We start from the raw sequence: 10,274 nt of genomic DNA, 5'->3' as shown, positions 1-10,274 counted from the left end.
TGATTTTTACTATGTCTGAATTTATTGAACAAAGAAGTGCGATAATGCACGATCTCATACTGCATTGGTTATTCGTAATCATTTCGCCATATTTTCAACTAATGTCGTGCCGCAACCACCGCATTCGCCTGATTTACCTTCGTGTAACTTCTGGTAATTCGTTGGCATAAGTATATTGCAGCGGGAGAGGAATTACTTTGAAGGAAATGAAATCGACAAAATTCACCTTTCAATTTGATTACAGTAGTATGTATACTAATTTCACTTATTTTTAACATTCCAAAATGTGAAAGAACAACTCAGGAGCATCTGCAGCATTACAAGGTATTATTTCAACATAAAAATATTTTTATGCGGGCATGTGTTAAATACATACAAACATATTAACAAATAAAATTTTGTCTGAATTATTTGAACATAAATATGTATATGTATATATATGTATAATGTATCTTTTTATTCATACTTAGAAGGAAGCAAAATGTACAAACACCGTAAGTTACATATTTATTGTAATAGACAAATACTTATATTTATAATAGATAACGCATTTGGAAGAATAGTTCCTCCATTCTATTTCAATAAAATAATTGAAAATATCTTTTAAAATATTGAAATTACCAGGTATTAAATTAGGTGTTTCTAATGCAGTTTGATACCCTGAAGTCAAATCTGAAAAATTAATTTTTCTGTCACCCATAGATGTTCTGTAACCTGCGGCTTAAGATTTTACAATATTTAAAATTTCATTATATAGCATCATTTCATATTTTCATAAGATCAGCGATTTATCCGGTCTGAATCGGTTTCCTGTTCTATGTTTGGATAGCAAAACGTTTTTAAATTCACATTATTTTACGTTTGAAATTTCAGATTTTTAGGTACAATGCCTAACCGGTGAGTAAATAGTGCCAACAGTTTTTGTTATGTGTGCAGAGAACTAACTTTTAAATCGCAAAAATGTAATTTTACTCCGTTTGAGCTAAAAGCTTATGAACTGTATTTTGGTGTTAAAGTTGGGAACCAAGACAAAGCATGGGTCCTTCATATCTGTTGTAAAACTTGTGGCACATTGTTAACAGCTTGATTAAAAGGTTCGAATCGTAAAATGCCCTGAAATACGAACCAAGAGTGCCTTTAAAAGCGTTGTTAAAAATTTTCTTCGAAATGTGAAAGCTGATAATTACAAAGGTCTTGTGACTGAACTACTTACTACCTATAAAAATGGATTGCAACATGTCCCTTAAAATTAAATTTCTGGACTCCTGGGTTTTTTCCCCGAAAATTTAGGGAACGTAAGTGACAAACGGTTCCACCAAGCCATATCTGCCATGGAGAAACGATACCAAGGCAAGTGGAGTGCCAGTTTGCTTGCCGATTACTGCTAGACATTGCTGTATCCGTTAATACCATGTTCAGACCGAAAATTTAAAAGATTAGATTGTATTTAAGCATTTCATAACCCAACAGTGTTCCTACTGCCATTGGAAAGATCAAAAAACAGCTGTTATTGTCATTCAAGAATTCACATCGCTTAATATTTATCAAAAGAAAAGATTGTCATATAGTATTTTAAAATAAAAAGACGGTTTTTTTAATATTTTCCATATAATAGAAATAATAGATGCATTTTTCCATTTGTTTAGTAGATTTTCAGATGAAATTAGATTCATTGCTTTAAAAAAAATTTGTTTGTTTACATTTTTTTCCCTTTGTAGTGTCTAAATCAGCTGTCATAATGTAACAGATTTCCAGTGCTGACAAATAGATTGCGCAAAATCAGAGTCGCACAGAGAGATTTAGCGTGGATCAGTTTCAAATCATTTCAATGAAGTGATTTGGAACTGTCATTTTTGTATGGCGAAATCTTGATAAATTTTTAAGATTAGTGGGATAATCCATTCAACAGCCGAAATCGTGTGATTAAGTGTCGGTCTGAACATGGTATAAGGGGGTATTTTCATGTAATCACTTCGAAAAATCAATTTTTTTTTATATTTTGACAGTAAAACCTATTGAAAACATGCTGTATTTGATAAGTTACAGCTCATAGTCGCCGACGTGTCGTAATCGACTGTCTACCAGGCACCATGACAAGTCTGCAGCCGCTACGTTTATAAACGCATTTTTCTCGAATCATTATTTTCTGAAACTGTCATGGTCCTAAAAAAAGTATTCAACCGATTGCTTTAAAATTTACATATGTTCTTCTACTCATTTATAGTTATCAGCCCTACCAGAATTGTTTATTTTCGAAAATATTTTCATATTTTTTTAAACGATTTTTAACGAAAATAAGCAAGATTTTCGTGACTTTTTTGAAGTTCAACATTTTTTTTAAATAAAATTGATTATGTTTGGTAGGGACGATAGCCGCAGAACTACTGAATAATAATCCATTCGATTTTTTTATTTCAGACAACATGAACAGCCGCTATCACCATGACCAGTAAACTACTTTTTTTGTTGGGGACTACTTTGATTTAAAAAAGATATATATTAAAAATGTAAAAAACGAAAAATAAATTTGTTTGTACATTTCAAAATACAAATAAAAATATATTAAAAAATTAAAATGATTGAATTTTGTTGTCGCATAAAAAAAAAATTCCTAAAAAGTGGTAAAATGTATGCGTTCACATGAGAATACCCCCTTAACAAAAAAACAAAATATCGCCGAAAAACATCGACAGTAACATTTTAAGGTAATTTTTGGTTAATAAAATAATATAACAATAATATATCTATCGCTGTTTTTTTAACAAAAATCCTCATAGCAAAAAAACTATAGGTGATAGAAGAAATCTGTAGCTATTTTCCGTATTTGTGGCAATTTTTACATAATAAACACTTTGTTCTGTTCATGTCACAAAAATCAAGTGGATTTTTGTTTACCAGTGTTATCAAAACAAACGATTTGGTATTGTGAGGTTTTCTTTCACACATCACAAATTTGTGAGGTAATTGTATGCATTTGAGCTTTTGAAATCTCGTCAGCAAACGGAAAACCTTACAAGTAACAAAACCCTTATAATAGTGGGGGTGGTGATTTTCGTGAGGGCATGAGAATAAGGCTGTTACATAACAGAAGGAAATATTGAGAACATGAGTATAAGTTAACGTATCACAGTAGCCCACAATAACAATGGCAGTTATGCCTGTCATTGCAACGCAAGCAACAACATCAAAAGTACGAGGCTAAAGTTGCAGACATAACAACGGAAACGCTTGCCAGTAGTAAACGACACCTACTGTCTCAAATCGTGAGAATTGCCGAATCAGCATTGCGAAATCATGCCGCAATCCACATGAGATGATGGCAAGTAAATTTGGTAGGTGTTAGGTATTCAGGTTCCAGCACCGAAAAATGAGTTGTAATAACTCGACTGTCATTAACGGCTGCCCTATATAGTAGGGAAATAAAATAACTTTCAATAAGCCTTGTGCTTTATTTACTGGCGCTCAACGTGGGGTTACGCGAAAAAAAATCATTCTAAAGGATTAGCCATTGTGGCCGTGGGTTCGGACACAGGCTGACTTCTAAACGCAGTTTGCAATGCAACACTGCAAACAGATGCGTTTACGTTTCAATGCAATACTTCACTGCAACACTGTTTTGTAAAATAATGCAATGACATTTTAAACGTTTATGAACGCAAAATTGGTTGGCCGAACATTGTTTGTTGTGTTTAATTAAATTATTGTGAAATGAATCTTCAGCAATCCTGCGCTTTTGTTTTGCAAAGCGCTTTAGAATTGGCTGAAACAAAAAATACAAGCAACACCACGTTAATTAAAAATATATTAAATAAAAGAAAGCGCCGGCTATTACATTATTAATGAATCGCGATTCAAAAAGAAGGATTCCTAAAACCTCAAATCAACATTGAAATTATGCAAGATGACGTATTTTACTCGTACTTTCGTATGACGAAGATCACATATAAAGTATTTGCTACTAAATGTTATTTTAAAAAATAATTCATATTTTTTGATTAAAGATATTACAGAGCATGATAAATCCTTGGTGGCCTCCACACACAACAGGACGAATTGGAATTTCATTGGAAAAATCATTACAAATAACGATTTTTAAGCTGGGCAACAATTGCTCTTTTAGAGACGTCAGCGATCGATAAAATTTTTGTTAAAATAAAGATGATCTACCGCTTAAAGGGAGATGTTATATAATTTCCAAAGACTGCAGCTGAACAAAAGCAAATCAGTGAAGAATTTTCATTTCTGCGCTTCAAACCATTCCCCTTTGTTCTAGGGTGCGTCGATGGAACATATGCTCCAATTTCACAACCAATCAAAGATGAAATCAGTTATCGTAACCGTAAGGGAACATACTCAATCCTTGTTGAACTAAATATTTGAAGTTTTTTACCCTAATAGCATTGACAGACGGCAGCGTTAAACCAGATTAATTGCATTTTTCGGGATAAAAAGTAAGTAATTTTAGAATTTTGCATTGCCTTCTAAACCAAAATTACTATCTTTGTTTTAATTTCAGATGACTGGCAGAAAAAAGCGTTCATATATACAATATTCCGAGGTAAAAAACGAATTTATTTTATTTATATAAACACATGCATTTATAAAGTTATTTTTTTTTTACCTCCGTTGCCATCACCATCATGTCCGCTGCCGCCTTCGTTGCCGTCACCATCGCCATCATGTCCGCTGCCACCTTCGTTGCCGTCACCATCGCCATCATGTCCACTGCCACCTTCCTTGCTGTCACCGTCGCCATCATGTCCGCTGCCACCTTCGTTGCCGTCACCATCACCGTCATGTCCGATGCCGTCACCATCACCTTCATCTGCAACAAGAAAACGTAATTTTAGCGCCGAGTTGTTAAGGGTTTTAAAAAAACAAACTGACTAATTAGAAAGGGTGTTCGACAGCACAATAATTTGTCCGAAAGGTTTTTAACCCTTATGGAGAAGGGAACTTTAAGTTTAAAATAATTTTATCGTTTTTTCTAGTCCTAAACCATTATTTGGAGGATGGAGTCATGTGTAGAAGTTCACGCAAGTGAGGAAAGTTCTCTGATCGCCATTCACTTGGGAGTGGCCAGAAACGATTCTTTTACACATGGCTCAAGCAGCTCACTACTTCCGGTCTTTGACCAAGTATCCTCTGGGTAGCCTAAGAACATCCGTTCGAAGGCGAGCTAAAGTGAGAAGGCGAAACATTCCCTACAAGGGTTGTGCGCTGGGTTTGGGACCCGCCACGTAAAAACACCCCAGTGAAGAGCTACAACCAGCCTCGGATGAGAGACCCCCTTTTGATGACGACCATGGCAAACGAAATAAGGACTACGAATTGAGGGCATGCACCTGGAATGTCCGGTCCCCAATTGGGAAGGTGCCGCTGCCCAGCTGGTTGATGTCCTCGTAAAGACAAAGGCTGACATCACCGCCGTCCAAGAAATGCGATGGACGGGACAAGGACAGAGACGAGTAGGTCCTTGTGACATTTACTACAGTGGCCATATAAAGGAGCGCAAGTTTGGTGTAGGATTCGTGGTGGGAGAGAGACTCCGTCGCCGAGTACTATCATTCACTGCGGTGAATGAACGTCTAGCCACAATCCGCATCAAAGCGAGGTTCTTCAACATATCGCTGATCTGCGCCCACGCCCCGACGGAAGAGAAGGACGATGTGACCAAAGATGCCTTCTATGAGTGCTTGGAGCGCGCTTATGAGAGCTGCCCCCGCCACGATGTCAAAATCGTGCTTGGCGACTTTAACGCCAGGGTGCGCAAAGAAGGTATATTTGGCACTACGGTCGGTAAATTCAGCCTCCACGACGAAACATCCCCAAATGGGTTGAGGCTGATTGACTTCGCCGGGGCCCGAAATATGGTTATCTGTAGTACTAGATTCCAGCATAAGAAGATTCATCAAGCTACCTGGCTGTCTCCGGATCGATAAACTACCAACCAGATCGATCATGTTGTGATAGACGGAAGACACGTCCCCAGTGTTTTAGATGTGCGTGCGCTCCGAAGTCCTAACATCGACTCGGACCACTATCTTGTTGCAGCTAAGATTCGCACTCGCCTCTGTGCAGCAAAAAACGCACGCCAACAAACACAAGGAAGGTTCGACGTCGAGAAGCTGCAATCACAACAGACAGCCGAACGATTTTCTACTCGGCTTGCACTCCTGCTCTCTGAGAGCACTCGTCAACAACTCGGTATAAGGGAACTGTGGGACGGCATTTCAAACTCCTTACGTACAGCTGCAACCGAAACCATTGGTTTCGGAAAGTGCAAAAGAACAGCTGGTACGACGAGGAGTGCCGTGTCGCAGCGAAGAGAAAACAGGCTGCCTACCTCGCAACGTTACGATCGACCACTACACGTGCGGGATGGGATAGATACCGAGAGTTGAAGAGGGAAGCGAGACGCATTTGTAGACAGAAGAAGAAAGAGGCTGAAATGCGTGAGTACGAAGAGCTTGATAAGCTGGCCGACAGGGTAATGCTCGAAAATTCTACGAAAAATGCGGCGGCTTACGGAAGGTTTCAAGACCGGAGCGTATTCCTGTAGAACCCCAAAGGTGATCTAGTCACTGATGCCCAGAGCATACTTAAATTATGGAGGAACACTTCTCCAGCCTGCTGAATGGCAGTGAACGCACAACACCAGGAGAAGGAGAACCCGATTCCCCAATCGATGACGATGGAGCAGACGTTCCATTACCCGACCATGAAGAAGTTCGAATAGCAATTGCCCGCCTGAAGAACAACAAAGCGGCAGGGGCCGACGGATTGCCGGCCGAGCTATTCAAACACGGCGGCGAAGAACTGATAAGGTGCATGCATCAGCTTCTTTGCAAAATATGGTCGGACGAAAGCATGCCCAACGATTGGAATTTAAGTGTGCTATGCCCAATCCATAAAAAAGGAGACCCCACAATCTGCGCCAACTACCGTGGGATTAGCCTCCTCAACATCGCATATAAGGTTCTATCGAGCGTATTGTGTGAAAGATTAAAGCCCACCGTCAACAAACTGATTGGACCTTATCAGTGTGGCTTCAGACCTGGCAAATCAACAACCGACCAGATATTCACCATGCGCCAAATCTTGGAAAAGACCCGTGAAAGGAGAATCGACACACACCACCTCTTCGTCGATTTCAAAGCTGCTTTCGACAGCACGAAAAGGAGCTGCCTTTATGCCGCGATGTCTGAATTTGGTATCCCCGCAAAACTAATACGGCTGTGTAAACTGACGTTGAACAACACGAAAAGCTCCGTCAGGATCGGGAAGGACCTCTCCGAGCCGTTCGATACCAAACGAGGTTTCAGACAAGGCGACTCCTATCGTGCGACTTCTTCAACCTGCTCCTGGAGAAAATAGTTCGAGCTGCAGAACTAAACAGAGAAGGTACCATCTTCTATAAGAGTGTACAGCTGTTGGCGTATGCCGACGATATTGATATCATCGGCCTCAACACCCGCGCCGTTAGTTCTGCTTTCTCTAGACTGGACAAGGAAGCACAGAAAATGGGTCTGGTAGTGAACGAGGGCAAGACGAAGTATCTCCTGTCATCAAACAAACAGTCGTCGCATTCGCGACTTGGCACTCACGTCACTGTTGACAGTCATAACTTTGAAGTCGTAGATAATTTCGTCTATCTTGGAACCAGCGTAAACACCACCAACAATGTCAGCCTAGAAATCCAACGCAGGATATCTCTTGCCAACAGGTGCTACTTCGGACTGAGTAGGCAATTGAGAAGCAAAGTCCTCTCGACAAACAAAAACCAAACTCTATAAGTCACTCATAATTCCCGTCCTGCTGTATGGTGCAGAGTCTTGGACGATGTCAACAACGGATGAGTCGACGTTGCGAGTTTTCGAGAGAAAAGTTCTGCGAAAGATTTATGGTCCTTTGCGCGTTAGCCACGGCGAATACCGCATTCGATGGAACGATGAGCTGTACGAGATATACGACGACATTGACATAGTTCAGCGAATTAAAAGACAGCGGCTACGCTGGCTAGGTCATGTTGTCCGGATGGGCGAAAACACTCCAGCTCTGAAAATATTCGACGCAGTACCCGCCGGGGAAGCAGAGGAAGAGGAAGACCTCCACTCCGTTGGAAGGACCAAGTGGAGAAGGACCTGGCTTCGCTTGGAATATCCAATTGGCGCCACGTAGCGAGAAGAAGAAACGACTGGCGCGCTGTTGTTAACTCGGCTATAATCGCTTAAGCGGTTTCTACGCCAATTAAGAAGAAGAAACCATTATTTAATGAAATGTTTTGTTATTTTCTAGTCTTAAAACATTACATAATGTAACAAAAAATGAATTTAAATAAAAAATTATCTCTTTAAAAATGGATGTTTGTAATTATGTGTACTAATATTTGTTTTCTGCTAATCGATACATCTATACTCACGAAAACTCAGAGCTATTGCATTTCTAATAGCCGATGCTGTTACATCATTTTCCCCAGCTCTTGTAGTGTGATGTGGTTGAATTTCTGTACTTATTTCTGCAGCATCTTGGATCCACGAAGAAGGAATTTCATCATTTTGAATTTTTAGAAAATTGTGCAAAATACAGCATGCATGTATAATAACGTTAACGTTTTTTGGAGCTACCGGTAAACCTCTGCCAATTTTTCTAAATCGAGCTTTTAGTTGACCGAAAGCATTCTCTATAACTCTGCGACATTTGGATAAACGATAGTTAAATATTTTTTCTTACACTGGTTGATTTGGTGAGTATGGAAAAGGCTTCATCATATAACGCGACAATCGAAGGGCTAAATCGCCAATAAGTAATACGGGGACATGAACATCTCCAATCATTTTGATGCTCTGAGCAAATATATCAGCGGTTTCATGGAATTTTTTTAAGGAACTACCTTCAAAAATGCACGAATCGTTATTTCTTCCAGTTGACCCAACATATATGTATGTAAATTTTGATCTATAAAACAGTGAAAGAATTTATATAAATATTTCCAATAAGTACTATATATTAAATTTACCTATAGTCACAACTTGCCAGCAGAACAACCGAATACCACCCCTTATAATTGTAATAATCGATCGCATCTTCCTTTTTCGGCTGAACCTCAATGTGGCAGCCATCTATTGCTCCAAAACATTGCGGAAAACCAAGGTGTGCAAAACCTTGTACATTTCGCTCTACTTCTTCTGTGCTTGGGGGATAGGAATTGATGCAATCCGATAAATTTGTGCACACAGCTTTGCAAAAATCCACAACTATTTCCCCAACTGTGGTGCGTCCTACGCCAAATAAACTTGCTACAGTTCTGTATTACGCTGAAGAACCTAACGCATACAACGCAATAGCCACTCTTTTCTGAAGTGGAATGCAAAGTCGCATGTTGCTGTTGGACTTTCCGATTTCCTTAACCTTTTCACATATTTTGTGAAAAGCTTCTTTGTTTAGACGAAAGTTTTCTTTAAATCGGATGTCATCCATCTTTTTGACATCGTACTCCCAAAAACTGCCATTGCGGTTCTTTTATTAATAACCTATATATGAGGGGTATAAAATATTAATATTCAATATATAATATACTAAACTTACAAATTTCCAGGCGCTTCTTTCCCTTATTTCCGAAGACGCCACTTTGGTACTGGTTTCCAGTATCGCTTTTGTCAACTCATTCATCGTTTTAATCTTTTGAAGCAGGTTCACTAGTAATGTTTTTATTCTTTTGTTTAACAAATTGTGGTCTTGCACCATCTGTGCGGCTAACAATCGCAATTCTTGTCTTCTATCCATTTTTGTTTTATCAAATTGAAAATGTTATTAATATGCCAATCAGCTGTTCGCTAACTCGCATCGCTGCTGTCTGTCACCTATAAATTTGGATCTGATTAAGTGCGCAGTTAATCAAGGTTAACGCTGTCGTCTGTCAAGGCTATAACTTATAATTTTTTAAGTTTAATACTTTTTTGCAAGGCTATTGTCGACAGTCGCATGAAATTCATAGATGTATTTATTGGTTGCCCCGGTTCATGCCATGACGCATCGGTAAGGCAAATGAGTTCTATCAGGAAGGCCATTATTAATATAGAAGTTAATATTTATTCCAATTACCATTTTTTGGGCGATGGAGGTTATCCTTTGGATAAGTTTATTATGGTACCTTATCGTGATAACGGATTCTTAACACCAATGCAAATGAAGTATAATGTAATTCTAAGCTCAACTCGGGTTGTTGTGGAACAGGCATTTGGCGTTTTAAAAAAGAAATTTAAAATACTAAA

At 38.8% G+C, this 10,274-nt stretch overlaps 1 pseudogene; it reads right to left on the bottom strand.

Annotated features, from left to right (window-relative positions):
• Positions 1–3,600: 3,600 nt before the first annotated feature.
• On the bottom strand, positions 3,601–9,503 carry LOC120779588 (annotated as a pseudogene).
• Between the last annotated feature and the right edge of the window lie 771 nt (positions 9,504–10,274).

Source organism: Bactrocera tryoni, unplaced genomic scaffold (genome assembly GCF_016617805.1).
Source record: "Bactrocera tryoni isolate S06 unplaced genomic scaffold, CSIRO_BtryS06_freeze2 scaffold_11, whole genome shotgun sequence".
Classification (NCBI taxonomy): domain Eukaryota; kingdom Metazoa; phylum Arthropoda; class Insecta; order Diptera; family Tephritidae; genus Bactrocera; species Bactrocera tryoni.
The sequence above is the reverse complement of the archived record's forward strand: the minus strand, read 5'-3'. Positions and strand labels throughout refer to the sequence as shown.